The 21,065-nt window shown below is 44.8% G+C and overlaps 1 protein-coding gene across 1 annotated transcript in view; it reads left to right on the plus strand.

Moving 5' to 3' along the window:
* The window catches only part of RASL10B (RAS like family 10 member B), a 140,608-nt gene that overhangs the window by 112,752 nt on the left and 6,791 nt on the right, over positions 1–21,065 (plus strand). The gene's annotated exons all lie outside the window — the stretch shown is intronic.

A 21,065-nucleotide genomic window follows, 5' to 3' on the forward strand; every position in this document is an offset into this window, starting at 1 on the left:
TGTAGTTTCTGAGATCTCATGCTGAATGTGTATAATAAATATTGGAATCCATTCAAGTTGGTTTTTAAGGTTCATTTGAATTCTTGCCGAATCTCTTGGTCCTCCATGTTTCCTCAGTTTTTAAGTGGGTGATGATAGAATATGGTGTTCTACATCAGAGCTACAGAATGGTCTTGGTGTAAATGGGGTAAAAAAATAAAATAAACTGGGTCCTGTTCCCGGGTGTTTGACCTGGCAAATGCTCAGGGTTGGACAAGGGCATCCCCAGAGTCAGGGGCTGTGTAAATGGGTAACCTGGGTCATCTGCCTCGGGGACCAGTTTCCACCAATAGGGGAGCCCATACCTCTGGAATGCAGTGTCCTGCGGTCAGTCCGGAGGTTCTGCAGGGTCCGTGTACAGCTTCTGCTTTTTTCTGTGGTACTATGCAGACAGCAGTGGAGGCTGGGAGGAGGTGGACGGCATCAATTCACATCACAGAACGAAGCTGGTGGTGCACGGAGGCTGGGGGCAGCCCAGCAAATTTCATGGGTGCTGGGCTTGCCCCCAGCATGTTGGTCAGCATCGCGGGGGTCCTGGCTGGCTGTCCTTCCAAATTACAGTGTTGTGATGTCCAATACCCTTCACTTTGAAACGTGGTTAATATATAACATTGTATATTCCTATAAGTAGACTTATAAAAGCAAACTGTAATACATTAGTATTATTTTAGTATAAGAATAAAGCACTGTTAAAATGACAACAAAGAAGATGCTCTATTTAGTTATTTTTCATTCTCAATATGGTATCTCCTGATGTATAACTTGTGTGGATGGCACCCCTTTAAAACCATTTCTTAAAATGGTCATATTAATACAATATATGCACAGTGAATGTAGCACAGTAAATATCCTTGTCCCTGCCATTCCAGGCCCCTTATTGTGACTCCATTCTACAGCCACTGGTTCATTTGGAAGCACATTACTACCAGCAGCGCTGGTTGAATAAAGAATAAAAATTGGAGGGGGATCTTCCCCGCAATATAAAAAGGAAAGATGAGGTGGGGGGGGGGGGGGGGGGGGGGAAGGTTGTATGACTCATCGACGGTCAGGATATCGACGGTTGTTTCTCCGACAGTCACAATCCCTGGGCTAGTGTCCTTTGTGGGGGTCCATGATGCTCGCTACCGAGACCACAAGGGGCTTGAATGCATTTGCCCCCTGTCTGACTCCTGATAGTCAGGATTCATTCCAATGGTGTAGGAACAACCGTCTGATTCCCAACTGTCGGAGGGTTATACCATGGCTACTTATAACTGTGAAATAGTGTCCTTTTGGTGAGGTGTGGTCTCTCTCAAAGTTTATAGTGTCCAATTGTAGTGAAGAATCTCAGGTGATGTTAATCAAATATGAAAAAAATATAATAAACAACAATAAATAAAATTTGTTGTATGTGTCTTATTGTGTGATGAAGTATACTTCTATTAAAGAAGGGGTGGAATATTTCGATGGGGCTTACCAAGACTCACATTGAATAAATAGATTTAAAGGCTTATAGCGGATTCTTTGGTACGGTCCTGAAGTATTCCACTCCACGTGTTCGCACAGGGGAGCGATGTTTAGCATTCGCGCATGTGCAGATGCATGGTGCAAGCGAGAACTGCAAACTGCTTGTTCACTGTCCCGTTCGCTTCTAGCAGTGCGGGCAGTGTTTGGTGGACTCGCAAAGCTGTGAAATTTGCAGCTTTGCGAGTTAACCAGAATAAGGTCCAATGTTTCAGCACTACCAGGGGTCTTATAAAGACCGCTCTTAATGCAGCCCAGTGGCGTAGCTTGTGTAAGGCAGCCCCCGCCACTGCTTGGAGGAGCGGGGGCTGCGTGGGCGCCGGAAGCCTCTCACTCTAACCTGCAGAGCTGAGCTGAGGTCCGTCCTGTCTCACTCCGTCTCTCTCCCCCCCTTCCTCCCAGCAGCAGCAGCATTACAGGCAGGAAGTTCGGAACTGTTTCTGTGTACACAGTACACACAACCTCCGTACCTCCGCGCAGGCTGGGCAGCTGCAGCATCGTCCCTCTCCCTGCTTTCTGTTCTTGACTGTCCTGCTCCAGCGGCTGCCTTCTCTTCCCCTGCACTTTGCACTCCGGTTACAGAGCCCTCCCCTTCTACAGGCTTAAGCACAGGAGCTGAACACAACAATAAGGTTAACTCTTTCAAAACCTGGTTTTCTACAGTGGGATGCAAAGCATTCAGTGCCTGTGTCATCACATGTCAGCATATTTGTGTCAGTGTCTGGGTGTCTGTGTTATGTCTCTAGATGTCAGCGTCTGTCAGCATCAGTGTCTCTATGTGCAGTCCGTGTGTCAGCGTATCCCTGTGTGTAGGCGTCTTTCAGTGTCCATGTGTCAACATATGTGTCTGTGTCGGCGTCCATGTATCAACTTGTCAGCGCCCGTGTTTTAGGATCTGTCCATTTGTCAGTATCTGTCTGTTTGTCGGCGTCTGCGTGTCCATGCGTTAGCATCTGTCTGAGAGGCTGGGGGCATGCCAGAAGCTCACAGAGTGCTTAGCATGCCTCCATAGTGATGAAAACGGGAGGCATGGCTTGTGGGAGCATTATTCCCAATAAGCCTTTCCCCCTCTCATTGAGGTCACACCCTTTTTCTGGCGGCAGTGCCACTTCGTCGACAGCGGACATCTCGCCCGAGTTCAGTGTAGTGCGAGATGTCCGCTGAATTCTGACGGGTTTTTTTTAAAGGGGAATTAATTTACAAGGCAAAACCATGCCTTGTAAGTTAATTCCCCTTTAAAAAACATCAGAATTCATCGGATATCTCGCACTGCACTGAACTCGGGCGGCATGAAATCCGGCCATAGTGTAAGGTGCATTTAGATTTGTGGAGTGTAAGTTTAATGACGGCATGTGGCATATAGTGCAAGAGGCATTATGATGTGTGACGTAATGTTTAAGAAACTTTTTTGGCTGGGGGGAGCAAAATTTATAGTTACGCCACTGATGCAGCCATGTGGTTACAGGCTACAGAATTGAGCCAAATGCTTGTCTTTCCCTAGTTGGCTTTTTTATTCAATTTTAGCTCCTATTCTCTCACTGAAATTTGCTATGATCCGCAAGTTAGACTACAATTGACAATCTGCAGGATACCATATTTTTATTCAGACTACAGGAATTTGGTTGCCTGATTCCACAATGAAGTGTAAACACTTACAATATGTAGTTGGCTTAACAAGCATAGGTGCACCGTGACGAACAAAGCCAAAATAGGGAAATGCATAAAATGAGAAACCATTAAGTGGAGGAAGCTGTGGCCATTTAAGTCTGATATCTGTAGTTATAATAATTATACCACACATAAAATATAAGTATTATCTTATAACAGCTGCATTCATATGTAGCTTCCACACTAGTGTTCATTTCTCAAGTAAAGCTAAGTGTAGCTAGGCAACAAGTAGAAATACCCAAATACTTGCTTGCATAAGTATTAGCAGTAGCGGGATCGAAGGTTCTGAATCCACTGTACAGAGATGTGGTTCGGCCTCGCTTCCCATACTGTGATTGCTTTTAAATATCAACACGTAAAGGTATTTGTAAAACAAGATTCAAAAAAGAAAAACCAATCGAAGGTGCAGCTAACCACCCTTGAATTAAGCCCCCTACACATGGGGCGATGGGGGAGCCAGTGCTGAGAGACGTGCTTAAGCTTGCTCAGCACACATCGCTGCGCACCCATGGTGCACTTGTGATGTGTGCTGAGCGATCCGTGTGGAGAGATCTGTGTGCTGTGTACAAATGGCCTTCCTCATCAGCGCCGAAACTGCGATTTCTGTCACCTGGGACAAGAGACAAATTTGAAGCCCTTCGTGCGCTTCACACAAACACACCATTATTGCGTACAGTTGCTCTGATTCTGGTTTACTCAGTAATCTGCGAACATCCCAGCTTACCGAGCACCAGAGACTCCGCTATGCATTATATGCCAGTGTCCATATGTCATACAGTGTCCCCGTCTTCAATATATGCCAGTGTACCAACATTATTCCATGCAGTGTACCCTATTTATGCCACGCAGTGCCCCTGCATTATATGCCACAGTGTCCCAATATTATGTCATGCACCTGTTCATGAGATAAATTTGTTTCTTGGTCTCATCTTCGGCTGCAGTGTGTGGACTGCACCTGTCTGATGGAGTCCTCACCAGGGGGAAGGGGGAGTTGGAGACACCGTGGTTAGTGTGGACTCCGGCCGGCTGTGCAGAGTCCAAGCTGGTGGGTATATTTGGAGACACCACTGTGGTTGCAGGTTGCTTTAATTAGCTTGTGGTGCACTTGTTGTAGGGGGTCCCTGCAGCAAATGGCTCCATTACTCTGCTGCTCCCCCTGAAGTCAAGTGCCCTGGGAACATGCCCCTTCCCCCTCAGTTGAGGCTTGTCCTCACACACACTTAACTTGCTCTCTAACCAATGACTTAGCCAGGCCACCTGCATATAAATATATTAGCTTTACTATATTTTTTGCAAAATTCTACTAATACAGATGGAGCAGCTCACATTGAAGCTGCTCCTGGCAATTCTATCCCCATTCGACAGCCGCCAGAAGGGGGCGCGTGTGCACAAGACGATCACGCGCCCCGTTCCGTTGGAGCCCACCGCCACCCTATGCTGGCTCCCTGCTGCTCCCCCATCCTCCCGCGTAGCTGCCTGCACCCCCCACTCACCCGCAGTGCTGACTGGGACACGTGAGCGTGTAAAAAGGATGTTGAGTGTGTAAGTGAGGCACAAGTGGAACCTTCTGTTGGGCATGATAAGACTGCCATTGTCATGCCTGGTCATAGGACCAACAAATGCACGTCTTATGTGTGGAATTATTTTCACACTAATTCAGAAAACATTTGCCAAGCTATCTGTAGCCTTTGTGGAAACAAAATAAGTTGAGTTAAAGACATTAAGCATCTCAGAACATCTACCCTATTATGTCACCTGCAGGAAGCTTATAGGGAGGGTTCCAAATTTGATGCTGAAAAATTAACATCAAGTAGCAGTCCAGCATCAAATGTGTCCCTTCTCTTTAGTGGACCCCACCACTTGCGATCTTCACTACCAACACCCTCACCCTCGGTATCCTCAGTAATGACCAGGGATGGTTCTTCTGATACTACTGTTGTGCTAGAAGAATCCTCCCCTTTCCAGGATTCTGCAGAAGAATCCTTGATCATAAGGTCTTCTGTTACTGCTGCTGCTGCTGCTGCGGGTAGTTCTTCAACCCAGAAGTGTCCCAAGAAAACCCATTATACTACCATGAAAAAACAACTGACTGTTCAGCAGTGCTTTGCGAGCAAAAACAAGCATGTCAGTTCTTACCCAGTGGCACAGCGGATCACTGAAGCCATGACTTCCTTGATAGTATTGTAGTATTGGATGTGCATCCAATATCTGCCATCAATTCTGTGGATTTCACACAATTAATTGGCTATTTGGGAGAGGAGGGGGGGTGTACCTTAGCCCAGCACATTGGAAACTCATATCAGTGCTGTGCAAGGTGCTGAAACCCTTTGAATTAGCCATCTGTGAAGTGAGTGCTGAGACCGCTAGTTTGAGCCAGGTGGTTCCCTTAATTAGGCTTTTGGAGAATCAACTTGCGAAATTGAAGGAGGGGATCAAACAAGGCCCATGCGCAAAAAATGCTGAACTTGTAGATCAAGTCCTTTTTTGTCTTCGGCAGGATACACGGGTTGACAAGATGTTGAGAGTGGAACATTACATTTTGGCAAGTGTTTGATCCATGGTTCAAGTCCTATGTGTCTTTCTTTCCAACTGGCACAGATCTTAAGATATGCAAAGAGCTCCTGGTGAGCAAGTTGGCAGCTAAAGTGACATAGCCTAATTTCGCAAGAATCTGCCTGTAAAAAATGGCATTTTCAAAAAACATCTAGTGGGGGAGATAAGCAGTCCACAAAAACAATTTTTTTTACATCTAGTCAAAATTGAATTGCCCAGTATCAGTGACACCTCTAGCGTGACTACTCCATCAGATACGGTCACCATGCAGAGGTTAGTGGAGGACTATTTTTCAGGACAGCGTCATTGTAAGGATGTCAGTGAATCCTTTCACATACTGGAAAGAAAAAAAGGCAATATGGGGGCCCTTGTACAGGTCTGGCTTTGTATTATTTAAGCTGCCCACCCTCCAGTGTGTACTCGGAGAGAGTGTTCAGCACTGCTGGGAACCTTGTGAGTGATCGTCGTCGGAGGCTATTTCTTCAAAATGTTGAAAAAATTATGTTCATAAAAATTAACTACAAATTTCACGAGGAAGACCTTTCCCACCAATTCCATCACAAAACACAGACATCGCCCATGGAGGATTCCAGCAGTGATGAACTGATATTGTGTGGTGGTGATGATGATGACTTCAAGGATGTACACACTGATGAGAGTGAAGATTAGGATGGCGAATGATGACATCAGTCAGTCTGTACCTTATTGTGGGGGCCCAAACGAACCATTCATTTCAGTCACAGGTTTGGCAGACCCTCTGGCTGAAATGACTGGTTTCTCAAGTGCGCAATGTCTTATTTACAACCTATGGGTCGGTGGGCAGCTCCAGGGACATTTCCACCTTGCGCCTCTTCTTTTTTCTTGAGATTTTTCTTATTATTATTATTATTACTGTATGCGCTATTTTGAGCATTGCTTCTTTTATTGTGGGAGCCAAACAAACCAGTCATTTCAGTCACAGGTTTGGCAGTCCCTCTGACTGAAATGACTGGTTTGTGTTCAAGTGTGCAATGTGCATGTCATTTTTTACAAGTTAAGGGTGGGTGGGCCCAGAGACAATTCCATCTTGCATCACCTTTTATTAATCCCACTGCTGTGAGGCAGATATGTACATTAACAAACTACCTTCTGTTTGTGCCGAGGGTCTGTCACCTAGCATAAAATATTAATAATGAGCCAGCTTGCTGCAGACCTTGGTCTAAATTGAATAAAAACAACATTTTGAACCAGGCAAGGGCCCCTCGAAGTGTGCCAACTACAGGCCAATTTCTCTACTTAATGTTGATCTCAAAATTTATGCTAAAATTCTAGCGACACGCCTTGCCACCCACCTTCCCCACTTGATCCACCCTGATCAAGTGGGCTTCATCCCAGGCCGACAAGCATCAGATAACACCAGACGAGCTCTAGACATAATACACTCCATACATAAGCAGAAATTGCCATCTCTAATTCTAACACTGGATGCAGAGAAGGCATTTGACCGTATCTCATGGAGTTTTGCCTTCCAGGTCCTTAGAAGGATGGGTTTTGACGGGAAATTTCTTCAAGGTATCCAAGCCCTTTATCAATCCCCATCTGCCACTGTATCAGTCAACCGCTGCACCTCCTCACCTTTCGGCATCGCAAATGGCACCAGACAGGGTTGCCCACTCTCACCCTAAATATTTGCCCTTGTAATGGAACCCATTGCCACAAAAATACGAAACAACTCCGATATCGGAGGAGTGCGGGTTGGGCAGACTGAACATAAGATTGCATTATATGCTGACGATGTTCTGTTGTCTCTAGGAAACCCAACTCAATCCCTACAGCCCCTACTAACCGAAATAGACTTATATTCCCAATTTTCCGGCTATAAAATTAACGCTGACAAGACTGAAGTCCTAGACTTTTACCTTCCCGGGCCAACCAAACTAACACTGGAGAACTCCTTCCCATTTAATTGGCACAAGCGAAAAATTAAATACCTTGGTATCTTTTTAACTCACCAGCTGCACCAGCTATTCCAGGCAAATTTTCCCAGGGTTCTAGATCAAATTAAAACAGACCTACAGGCATGGTCCTCCCACTTCATATCATGGATAGGTAGCATAAACTCGGTGAAGATGAATGTGCTCCCTAGACTCCTTTACCTTTTTCAGACCCTCCCAATCTTTGTCCCTCCCTATGTGTTTAAATTCCTGAGATTTCAAACTTCCCATTTTATCTGGGCAAATAAACACCCCAGAATCCGTCTGCAAACGCTACAACGCCCCACACATAGTGGAGGACTGGGTATCCCAGACTTTAAACGGTATTATATAGCAGCACAGTTAGCTCACTGTGTTCAATGGTGTAACCCCGAGGCAAAGAAGGTCTGGATGGATATTGAGGCAGCTGAATTGGGGCTCTCGTCTGTCTCTTCCCTCCTTTGGATCCCGAGACTCAAGCGCCCCAAGGGAATTACCTCTCACACAATAGTGTCTTGGTCTCTATCTGTTTGGGATTACGCAAATAAAAAATATAAATTAGCACCCAACCCATCTCCTATTATCCCCATCCTACATAACCCTGCCTTTCCTCCGGGCTTGCACAACACCGCTTTCCTCCCATGGAGAGACAGAGGCATAATGTTTCTTAACGATATCACTAAAGACGGGACTTTTCCCCAATTCTCTCAGATGTAAGCCGACAAAGGAGTACCTACAAGGAACTTCTTTCAGTTCCTCCAACTCAGACATCTTCACTCCACGGTGAAGTCTATTATCACCAATAGGCCCTTATCTACCTTTGAGACACTTTGCCTTCGACGGTCCACCACTAGAGGACTAATCTCTCTTATATACACGTTGCTCACTGATAAATCAACCCCCCAGCAACCTGCTTCTGAAAAGGCCTGGGGAACAGATTTAAATGGTTCACTAAGTGAAGAGGAATGGTCGGAGATTTGGGGCAACGCTTCCTCAATTCTATATGTGTCAAAATTAAAGAAAACACCTATAAACTGATTTATAGGTGGTATTATGTTCCCTCCAAACTTAGCAAAATATACCCCGAGGTATCAGACAGATGTTGGAGAGGATGCGATGCCGTAGGATCATTCATGCATATATGGTGGACATGCCCTAAGATAGCGGATCTATGGAAAGAGGTTATCCAATACATAGAAAATCTATTACCGGCACCCATTCCAAATGACCCCAAATATTTTCTCCTACCACTGGATGTCCCGTCCCTCTCCAGGCCACAAAACAAATTGATGCGTCATGTGGTCTCTGCGGCCACCTGCCAGATCGCGATGGATTGGAAAAAGCCGGAGGCTCCCTCCATGCACTCCATAATATCCCGCTTGTGGCATGTGTACAGCATGGAGTATATGACAAGCATCCTTAAACATACCTCTACAAAATTCAATTCTGTCTGGGCCCCCTGGGCTACCCTCCAACAGATTACCTCCCCTCTCAGTATATGATACCGAGCCTTGCCGACTGACCCCTGATATACTACCGTCACCATCATATGCCACCGAGCACCCCACCTTCTTCCTCTCCTTTCGTTTTCCTTCTCTTTCTACCTTTCTTACCACCTCTCCTCTATACCCACTCTACTTCCTCTATACCGCTTGGTTTCTCTCTCTCCCCTTTCTCACTTTCCGTTTCTCACAATTTCTTCTTATCTTTCTATAAAACTCTTAAAAAAAGAATCACGTTCTTGTTTTCTTGTTGCACCACAGCTGTTTTTTCCATTCGAAATGTGGACTTTATTATCTCTGTGTTATGGAGTTATTTCTATATTGTATTGTGATTCGCAAATAAACAAATAAAAAAAAAAGAAAAAAAAGAAAACAACATTTTGAGATGTAAAGTGGTCAAAATTGTCTGGAAAGGGCTGGAATTAATGTTATTGAGGTTAATATTACTCTATGGACAAAAAAAATTTAAATCCAAAGCTTTTCACCGCCACTCGACAAAGCCAAATCCAAATCACGGTGACAAATCCAAATCTTCGGCCCCAGAGCTCATCTCTAGCGAATTTTGCATTTATTTTTATTTCCATGCACACAATGAGGGTACATATAGATAAACATATATACATATTCCTCATTCATCTTACCTGTAGGCACGCCAAATGGCACTTCTTGGCACGTCAGGTTACATGAGAATCTTCTAGTACAAGTAGCTTTATTTGTTTTTGACCAAAATGATTCTCCCTCGCAACATAATGTGATATATGATACTTTAATATTTGTGTGCAACTGAGTCTCTAAATCTGTACATAAAGTGCTACTATATAGCAGCGACAGAAGTTCTGTTCTGCTCTGTATTAAAGGCCAGTATACATGGGGCGACGGTGTCCCAAGCTAAGCGATGTGCTTAAGCACACATCGCTGTCACACATGCCATGCACCAGCGATGTGTGCTGAACAGTCTGTGCGGACCAGTGTTCTCTTGTGAGAACAGTGGCGATCTAACTAGATTTTCACTGCATGCAGTCAAGATCTAGTCAGGTGATAGCGACACGCTGGGCCGCACATTACTATCGCTGGGGGTATACACACAATGTTATGTGTGCATATTTTTAAGGGAATCTAGTCAGATCGCTTAGAAATAGCCCTGAAATTGCCCCATGTGTACGGGCCTTAAGACTCAGCCACACACAAGCTGCAAGTGTCATATATCCAGTGTCAAACATAGTTCTGAGCAGAGAAGGGAAAGGGGACATGATAGATACTTTCAAATATACCAAGAGTTTTAACAAAGTACAGTAGGGAAGCATTGAGAAGTTCGGAACCTCGAGGACATGCACTGAAACTGGAGGGAATCAGTTTCATGGGAATTTTAAGGAAATATTACTTCACAGAAAGGGTAGTGGATAAGCGGAATAGCCGCCGATCAGAGGTAGTAGAGGCTAAGACAGTACAACAGTTTAAACATGCTTGGGATAGCATATGTGTATCCTTACAAAGAACTCCGGTTGAAAAAGAGTTGAGATTGCCTTAAGGCTGTACTAAGATGGGAGTTCTATTAAAGATGGGATGTTGTCCAACCAAACAGAGTCTACATCTTGGCCCTTATTCAGATCTTATCACAGTACAAATTTGTTCTCAAAATGGGCAAAACCATGTGCACTGCACTTGGGGCAGATGTAACATTTGCAGAGTTACATTTGGGTGAGGTGTGTTACTGAAATCTAAATTGCAGTGTAAAAATAGTGCAGCCAGTATTTACCCTGCACAGAAACAAAATAACTCAGGGCCTTATTCTAGTTCACTCTTTCTGACAAAATCCTTCTTAGATAGACAAAACCATGTGCACTGCAGGTGGGGCAGATGTAACTTGTGCAGAGAGAATTAGATTTGGGTGGGGTTTTACTTCAAAGTGAGATCTATATTGCAGTGTAAAAATAAAGCAGTCAGTATTTACCCTGCACAGAAACAAAATAACTCACCCAAATCTAACTCTCTCTGCACATTTTACATCTGCCCCCCCCCCCCGCAATGCACATGGTTTTGTCCATCTAAGAATGATTTTGTCAGAAAGAGTGAACTAGAATAAGGCCCTCAGTGCACATGGTGTTGCCCATTTTGAGAACAAATCTGTACTGTGCTCAGATCTGAATAAACCTTATTTATTTAGCACCTTCTAGAAGATAATAGACAGAATTTGCATGGTTGCTATGGGCAACATCTCATCTTCAATAGAGCTCCCAATTAACCCCATGTTTCTATAAAACGAATCAGCACAGTCTCCTAACTGCATTGCGTTGTGTTTTCGACATAAACGACACCCAACGTTTGCAGAGTTGCACAGGATTGGCAGCTCACTCGTACCAGGCATCTTGTCTTCAAGGGTGTATTGAGGCTAGATGTACAAGGTCATATCTGTATAAAGCTGATTTTGCATTCAACTCTGCATCAGGCCCTTTGTTTGCAATTGGTTAATGTGAAAGAATTTGTAATGCTACATGGAAGTGGTCTCCATAGACTAGAGGCTGCTTGCATAGAAGGGCAGAGCCTGACTATAATTACATTTATAAAAGTCATCTCTGATGGTTATGCTGCTGTGTCCCCTTATCTCTATACTCCAATGAGAACCAGGGGTTCAGTCAGTGATATGCACTTTGGATTCTGATTGCACAGTCTGTATACCTCTAGCATTGTGCAGAGAAGTACCTCTGATATTATCATGTGACCGTATCATTCTGATTGGCCGGACTGTGGCATTTCATGGGGTTATAGTATGAAGGGTTGACATTTTCTAGGTTGACATCAAAATGTTGACATGCAAGGTTGACACAAGGAAATGGTTGCCATATGAAAAATAAATTGAGTTTTTTGTGGTATTTTTGGTGTCAATTTGTAGATTTTATCACATGGACTTTAAATTAGTTTACTGTTTTTTACCCTAAAGTGGCACACTTTGCTCACCATGCTTCGAGGAAGGTGCCTCGCTCTACTACTGCTGCGCTCGTCACATTTTACCATTTCAAATCAGAGTTGACGTGGATGGTAAAGTTTGAAGAAAAAAAAATCATTCTTCTGTAAAGAATACATTCAATAGACTAATACATTACATTATTGATTAATAACCTATGGAGCACAAATATAAGAATGTTTCTTCTTGGAAAAATGAGTATGAGGAGTTTTGGTGTGAAGGGGTGTGCGGCAGAAGATTCGGAATCACCCATTAATAGATTTTGGATTACTGTAACTGGGAAAGAGTGTTTGAGGAGGTTATTCTGATCGTAGCGGCCAAACGTGCGTACGTTCCAAAATAACGTACGCTCTCCGTACGCGGCCGTTGGGGTTAAGTCCACCCACAAGTCAGCCGCATACGTACGGCCAGAAACAACGTCAAAGGGGAGGCGTACAATTGAGCGTACGCCAACGTACACGGACGGCCCAGCCCTTACACTCCGACAACTGGCGTACAACAGAGCGTACGCCACCGTTTACGGACGTCTCTCGTCCGTCTTCCCACCGACTTCTTGCGGCTATCTGAGCGTACGCCAGCTTGCACGGACGGGCCCCTATTGTTTTCAATAGAAAACAGCTTATGTCACCGCTCGTGAGAGTGAGCGTACGTCCGTGCACGCTGGCATACCCTTCACATATATGGACCTGCAAATCTTGCCTTTCAACTACAAATCAGACAATTAATTAATTATTCTAATTGTTATTCAATTATTGTTTTCTATTAACTCAATTGTCTACCTTAATAAAGACCCTAATAAAACAACATTTTAACCCTCATTACATGTATATTTGTTATGTTCTAATGTGGCATTTTAATCACTATCTATGTGTCCCCATATTGCTGTTACTTTTAAATCAAGTTATGTTGGTGTTTCTGTATATGTACTAAATTATGTCCATAATTAGTTTGTCCAAAATGTGTAACATGTATACCTACCCTGATGTTATGTGTGATGTTTTAATCTAACAACATTAAACATTCATGCATTTTCACTATGTGTTATTTTACTCAAAAACACACACATTCACACATCAATCATTACCCCTCACCTCAAATTACAAATATAACTTACATTACACATCTGTATGTACCTACCCTTACAAGCCCTCTAACATATTTATTATTAAAAACACAGGCAATTTCTAACAGAATATAAACTTTTATTTTGAACAAACATAATAAGGGGGGGGGGATAAAAATAAATTAAATGAGGGCCTCCAGTTGGCCAAAAAGAATATATAAATATAGGAGGGTCAGGAATATTTCCCTCATGATCCGTGCCACCTCCTCCTGGTGCTGTTCAGTGTCTGTAGTGAAGGGATAAAAAAAAAAAATTAATATATAACATACACAAATGTTTGTTGTATTTGTACATAATAAAAAGTTGTGAGTTATGTGTGAAGGCCACATACATTTTTAAACTACATTGAAGATGGGTCTGCTGTAAACACAGTACTAAAAAATAATATGTTAACACACACATACTGTACATAGTAAATAACATTAATTAAATTACTCCTTCTTGGATGAATGTATGCTGTATCCCAATTGGTAGTTTGGTTTTGGGGGACTCTCCTCTAACCTCACAATTAGGCTGTGCTATTTAAGGGTTATGACATTGTTGCGGCTTAAGCACTCCTTACTATTTTAAATTTAGGACATTGCTGTACAAATTATAGGCCTAAAGCTATGTTTGTAAGGCATGCATCCGCATGGCCTCACACACTATTAACAAAACAATCTATAAATTTATGTTGCACATCATGCTGGGAAGTGGAGTTACCCAACACCTGGAGCCACATAACTACAACACCACTAATGTCGGATATCTCATTGGATGTACTGTTATGTCAATTATTCAAGGGGTGAGGCATGGCCACACTCCAAAAAACCACCAAGGGGACCCTTGTTCCTGGAGAAGGACAGGCCACACCTCATGGTCGCCCTGCAGTGATATGTTGCAACTAATGTTGATGTTGGATACACATATGTGGTTGTTGTGATTGTTTATGTGTAGAAATGTGTAGGTAAACATTAGACACATTATTTACTTACGGCTAGTTGAGCCATCCTGCTCGCCGCTGGTTGGGTGTGCGGTGGTTGGGGGGGTCAGGAGCAAGGGGGATGGGATAGGACTTTGGATACTGGTAGTGGATTGGAGTGGGGATTGGAGAGGTTTGGGGGTGGGTGGTGGAGAGGTGTAGGGGGGTTGGAAATGGGGTGGGGAGGGGGTGGGGGTAGGGGTGTGGGTGGGAGTTGGGGAGTGGGTGGGGGTTGGGGAGTGGGTGGGGGTAGGGGTGTGGGTGGGGGTTGGGGAGGGGGTGGGGGTTGGGGAGGGGGTGGGGGAAGGGGATGGCGAAATTTGGTGGGCCCCAGCTTGACCCATTGTCTCCTCCTCTTCCTCCTCCTCTTCCTCCTCCTCTTCCTCCTCCTCTTCCTCCTCCTCGTCTGGCTGCTCCTGGGCTGCCTGCTCCTGGGCTGCCTGGTCCCGGGCTGCCTGCTCCCGGGCTTCTATGCGGGCTCTTGCCCGTGCTGAAATGTTCATGTTGATGGCATAGAAATCGAAGATTGGGTTTCATAAAAAAGGGGGAAAGAAAAATTCACATTAGTCATGCTCATAACCTTCCAAATTATCATTGCTGTTATATTTCAGACATTTATCATGCAAACTAATTGATATGCTACACCCAAAAACTGAGCAACTACTTAAACCCCCCCTATACACCCCCTATACACCCCCTATACACCCCTATACACCCCCTATACACCCCCTATACACCCCTATACACCCCCTATACACCCCCTATACACCCCCCTATACACCCCCTATGCACCCCCTATACACCCCCTATACACCCCCTATACACCCCTATACACCCATATACACCCCATATACACCCCCTATACACCCCATATACACCCCATATACACCCCATATACACCCCTATACACCCATATACACCCCCTATACACCCATATACACCCCATATACACCCACATACTCAGGAACATATTTATAAAAAGTACAGAAAACATTGCAAAAAAACGCAGTCATACTAGTAAATAAAAACTTACATCGGGCAATATGACGGCGAAGTGAAGATAGCAACACTGGCTGCCGCCGGCGCAGGTCAGACCAGCGCCGCTCAACTTGGCCCAGGCTTCTGTGGACGCCGGTCCGGGCGAAGATTAGCCGGCGGGCAGCATTATATGCCCGCCGCTTGTCCATGTTGGACACATATGGGCCCCTGGGCCCCAGGCGCCGGTCCATGACCTCAACCAAGGCCAACAGCTCCTGGGTAGAAAACGCCCTAGCCCTGGTTGAAGTCATAGTGGCAATGGCGCAGTTATTAATTGCAGGTACATATATCACTTTTGGTGCTTGCTGATTGGTGTAAAAAATTGTTTGTTTAGTATTAACTTTATTAATCCTTCTTACATTAACAAACTGGATGCGAATAGAAACTTACGCGGACCGTTCCGATATACACACACCATAACCAACAGCATGCATTCAATGTATAGAGAGGAACTGTATATACAGTGTGCGTAAAAGAATACACGCAACCGTCTACTAATAAATACGCTGCTAAAAGGGTCACAATGCAACATGTTGGTGTATGACAATTTCAGACTCATGACATATGTAAGGAAAGCATTATAACGTGATGTTTTGAAATGTGACTCACAAAGCATACTCGAACTCCAACAGATACCAGCTGACAACACTCATCATTGGAATGACAGGTGCTCACATTTCACGATGTAGCACACAATGCTCCACAACCTGTGTATGTGCATATACAGGTGATTGATCAGGTGCGTTGAGACCTGCGTAATTTAAGCGGCAATTATCGGCGGGAAATATCGGCGTAAATTAGCTACTACATTGCGGGGAAAAATATACGCCCCCTTGTTCATGGCGGGAGATTAACATATAAATATTCAGTCAGATGCAGGCCAGAATTGCTGCAAACATGTCTAACTCAGACGATTCCGCAGCTGAGGACGCTCTACAGAGAGCTACAGCAGAATCCCTGCTTGAAGCTTTGCAGAAGAGGGAACAGGAGCGGAGAAGGAGGGCTCAAGAGAGAAGTAGCCTGCAAGACCAAGCGGGCCCCTCACTAACAGCCCCTGTTCAACCTCCACCAGCTCCACAAGGGCCAAGCAACCAGCCAGAACAAGAGGTTGCATCTCTCCAAACAGGTGTGACCCAGCAGGTGCATGGTGAGAGAACTGGGGCCACCAGAAAACGAGCTGCAACATCTAGGGTGAGGACTGAGCAGGATACCACCACCAAAAAGAGAAACCCTGCATTTGTAGAGGCAGAATTAAGAATTTTAGTGCCCAGAGCACGCGAATGGATCGAATTGGCAACCAGGAAGCCGGGTGCCAGTGCAAGGAGAAACCTTTGGGACAAGATCACAGAGGAAGTGAACCAGGTGTCACCAGTGGTCAGAGATTGGCTAGCGGTGAAGAAAAGGCAAGTGTGTTTGTCCCCCTGATAATGTCATATGTGTGTACATATGTTACATGTATGTTTTGAGAATAATAGAAAGGTGTGTTTGTAGATAGTGCTACACTTCAATGTCACATGTGAACACAACCATGTCTAATAACCCACATTGATATATGAAACATGCACCATTGGTGTGATGTGAGGTTATGGGCACAGTTCTGCTCATGTGAAGTATGTGAAGTATGTGATGGGACAAGAGAAAGTGTGTTTTGGAAAGAGTTGTTGTAACATGTTCCATATGATGCAACTGAAACAAGAATGACCAAACTGTGCACATGTAGCTGGTGAGAAACTACACATCCCAGTATGCCATCCCATAGTTAAATGACTCCATAATAACCACACTGTCAAGCTATGGTGGAATGTGTAGTTTCACAACAGGTGGAGGTGCATAATTTGGCCATGGATGATGTCATTTCTGCATAGTGATCTATGTATGTGCATTTAGTGGCCTAATGAATGAGATGAGACACTGAAATGCCTCCTAATGGAGACATTAATGTGTGTGTGGGACACATATGGCTAAAAAACATTAGATCACCCACACTAGGAAATGTAACGTAGTCATGATGTTCACTAGCACAGTGTTGCACATATCTCATGGTGATATTTGTATTTTTAAACTTGTAGGTGGACAGACTTCAAAACGACACTGAAGAGGAAGATGACTGACCGGTACAACCACAGCATGTCCACCGGGAGAGGTCCTATGCCCGATAATTTGGAGTATACCCCCCTGGAGCAGGACGCCTTGGACGTCATTGATGTGGCCGAGGTCAGGGGGATCTCCAATATGGACAGTGAGCTCCCGGCGGAGGTCTTTGATGCTGCTTTTGATGGTAAGTCACAGTAATGCATTGTATTTTGAAAGATATTTTTTAGTGCGTATGTGATGGTGACATTGTTTTCAATTATTATCCTAGCAGAAGCAGAAACCCAGGATGAACCGGCAGCATCTTCCTCTGCAGAGCCACAGGTGGAGCAAGTGGTCCAGCCTCCACCAAGACGACACCCCCAGCCCCAGCCACAGGAGACATGGGATGAGAGCGTGATGGTGATGCTGGAGAGGATCGAGCAGCAAGGGGTGGATGCTGCGCTCCGTCAGCAGCAGATTGGGGAATTTTTGGAGGATTGGAAGGCCACAAACAGGCAGCAGTGTGAGGCCTTCAACCGCATGAATGACACTCTGGCGGCTGGCATGCAAAGCATTGGCCAACACCTCAGCCGCCAGAATGACATTCTTGCGGAGCTGCTGACCACCGCCAGGTCCCTAAGGGACAATCCCCCATCTGCTGGCCCACCCCAAGCTGCTCCCCAACCTTCCACCTCTGCTGACCCTCCTGTGTCCACTAGGGGAAGACGCCGCAAGCCATCTGAGCCAAAGGCCCCTGTCCCCAAGGCCCCATCTAAAAGGGGGAAAAAAGGGCCCAAATAATGAGACCTGGTTCACTTCCTCTGTGGTTGGACCCCAAATGTTTAAATTGCACTGGACATCCACTTCCTGAGTTGGCCATCGATCCATTTTCGTGCCATGGGCATTAAAGTTCTTATTTTGACCTCTACAAATGCAGGATACATTTTTGGTGGTGTGTATCTTGCTTAGTATTCACCCTGGTTGTTGCAGTACGTATTCTGGTGTCCCCATTTCTTTCACCATTGCATTTGCAGGGTAACACATGTTTGGAGATATGCAACCTCTTGTTCTGGCTGTTTTTTTATTTTTGTGTCTATTTTATTTGTTTATTTGATTTATGACATGAAAGTGTCAAATAAGCTGTGATGCTGAACAGCAAATAAATTTATTTTACCAATTAAAACAAAATTGTTGTATGTGTAATTTCTTGTGTGAAACAAATACTAGATTTATGTGTACTTACTGACCAGGGTATTTTTGAACATTTGTTGAAGTGTGGTAGAAGTTTCCCATGTGTAACCCTCTCCATGGCCATTCCCATGTTCCTATCCAACTTTTCCCTGCTAATTAGTTTGTGTCAGCACATGTGCAGAGCAACTTAATAGGTGAGAAAGCAGTTTGTGTGCAGGTGAGGTAGCTCCTACAGTAGTAGGTAAAAGCAGGTCCAGAACAATGCTTTCCTCATGGAGTGGGTGAGGCAGACAAACAAGGGTCAAAAGGTACATTTGTGTAGGAATGCATATGTGTCCTCCCTAAAAAAAGATGTGTGAATCGGCCAAACATGAGAAAATTGCTTGTGAACAAACATGTATAACTTTTTAAATATATATGATTTTACAGTGTCATAAGCAGATGTAGGAATCCTTTGTTATAGAGATGTGAGTGCAATAATGTGATTGGTGGCATCTTACATCCAGAGTGTAGTCAAATCCAATTCATAGCAGATCAGATAGTGGTACAGTTCTGTATTTTGGGTACTATACAAAGATTGTGTGCAAAATAGTGGGCATGGGCTTAAAACATTGCTGAAACATCCTTTGTACGTGTTAGATGTGGTTTATGTTATTGTATCATAAATACAAAACCTATGTTTGTATTAGAGTGAACACGTTGACACATGTCGACTTGTGTAGATTGAGTGTGCTACTGTGTAAAGTCTATGAAAGCACGTAGTGAATGTGTATAACTGTTTAGCAAATACAGTAGCTACCTTAGCATATATAAGCAGGTCTTAAAAAGATTCTTACCTTAAATTAAACAAACCTTTAAATGTCGAGAAGTATAGAAAGATAAGCTTCCAATGTGTTTGAGTGCTGTGTGTGGCTTGCAGGTAGTGAAATCATGGTTTGGACTTAATAGACTGCAGCATTGCTTATTACATTCAGGTGTATGTGTTTGAGTAGTAATCAGCGTTAATTAGCAAACCCAGGCGCACGCTGGCATGCGGTATCTGTAGGGGTGGTCTCAGCTGGCGGTTGGCGGCCGCCTGTTTAGTGTCCGAAATGAACGGTGCTTTAGGCGATCGTGCAGTAGTAGCACCGCTCATTTTTGGTGCACACCCCCGTGTACGCCCATATTTACGCCCATTTTCCCTCATTATTTCGGCCGCTCCCCTCATCACGCCCCTATGCCGCCCCCAATGCCCGTACACTCGCGTACAGGTTTTTTCGCACGTAGAGACCCGTCCGTAAGCGTTGTGGAGTGTTCGCGCCTGCGCATTAGCGAATGTACGCATGCGCAGATCATAAAAAACCCCGGGACGTACACGTACGGCCCGGCCGCACCAACCAGAATAAGGCCCTTAGTGAGGCCAAGCGGAATAGCGCTGCACCTGCTGGAGGCACAATGCTCAGTGTCTGGGTGAAGATATGGGAATACAGAGGTTATGTGAGGAATCAGATATGATATTGTTGGAAGTACTGTATTTCAGCAGTTACAGTTTAGTCCCTATGGTCCTCAGAGTTTGCAAAATTGCCTTACTATGCATATGCATACTATGTTTTTGGAGTTGTGTTTATCTTGCTATTGAAGTGCCTTGTTCTAAAGGCCCCCCATACACTATGCGATTTTCGGTTGATTTCATCCGATTTCGGCCCTTTGGGCCGATAAATCGGGTGAAATCGGACCATAATCGCATGTGTTTGACATCTGATTTGATCTGATGCGAGGTCCCGCGCGCTTCGAATCGGATCACGGCGTCGGACCTGCAGAACATAAGATATATCGGAATCTGAGCCATCATGGGTGCTTTTTAGCACCCACGATGTTCAGATCCGATATATCTTTATATACAGCCCCCCTGTCTTGCAGCGCATAGACCGTCGGCGTGGCGGGAGAATAGGCAGAAATCCTATTCAAAAGACCGGGCGGCCGCTGATTGGCTGAGCTCAGCGGCCGCCCAGTCTTTTGAATAAGATTTCTTTCTATTCTCCCACCGCGCAAACAGTCTCTGCTCTGCGACGCCTGCGGTCCCCGTAAATGCGGGGGGAGGGGAGGGTGCAAGACATTACACTGCACTACACTGACAGCTCCCGCCTCCCCCTGCCCGGCTCTGTCACTGTCCCCCGCAGTGTCCCCTGCACGCTGCCTCAGCAGCGCCCCCCACCAGCAGCCCTGTTCTGCAGCCCCCCCCCTGCTCCCCGGGTTTACATGTGATAAATCGAGACGATTTATCACATGTAAAAAATGGCACATCAAGTGCCAATCTTATCAAGCTCCCCCGGGGAGCTGCCGGGGAAGCTGAGGGGGAAGTCGGGGGCGACTTGTCCTCAGAACAAGTCGCCCTATTGTATGGGGGCCTTAAGATAAGCATATCAGGGCTATTATATGCTGTACATAGATACTGAAATAGCACCTACATTGACATAATAAGTTTTGATGTGGATGATGATTAGAACATTAATGTGTTGCA

Source organism: Crinia signifera, chromosome 2, assembly GCF_055691185.1.
Source record: "Crinia signifera chromosome 2, ASM5569118v1, whole genome shotgun sequence".
Lineage (NCBI taxonomy): Eukaryota > Metazoa > Chordata > Amphibia > Anura > Myobatrachidae > Crinia > Crinia signifera.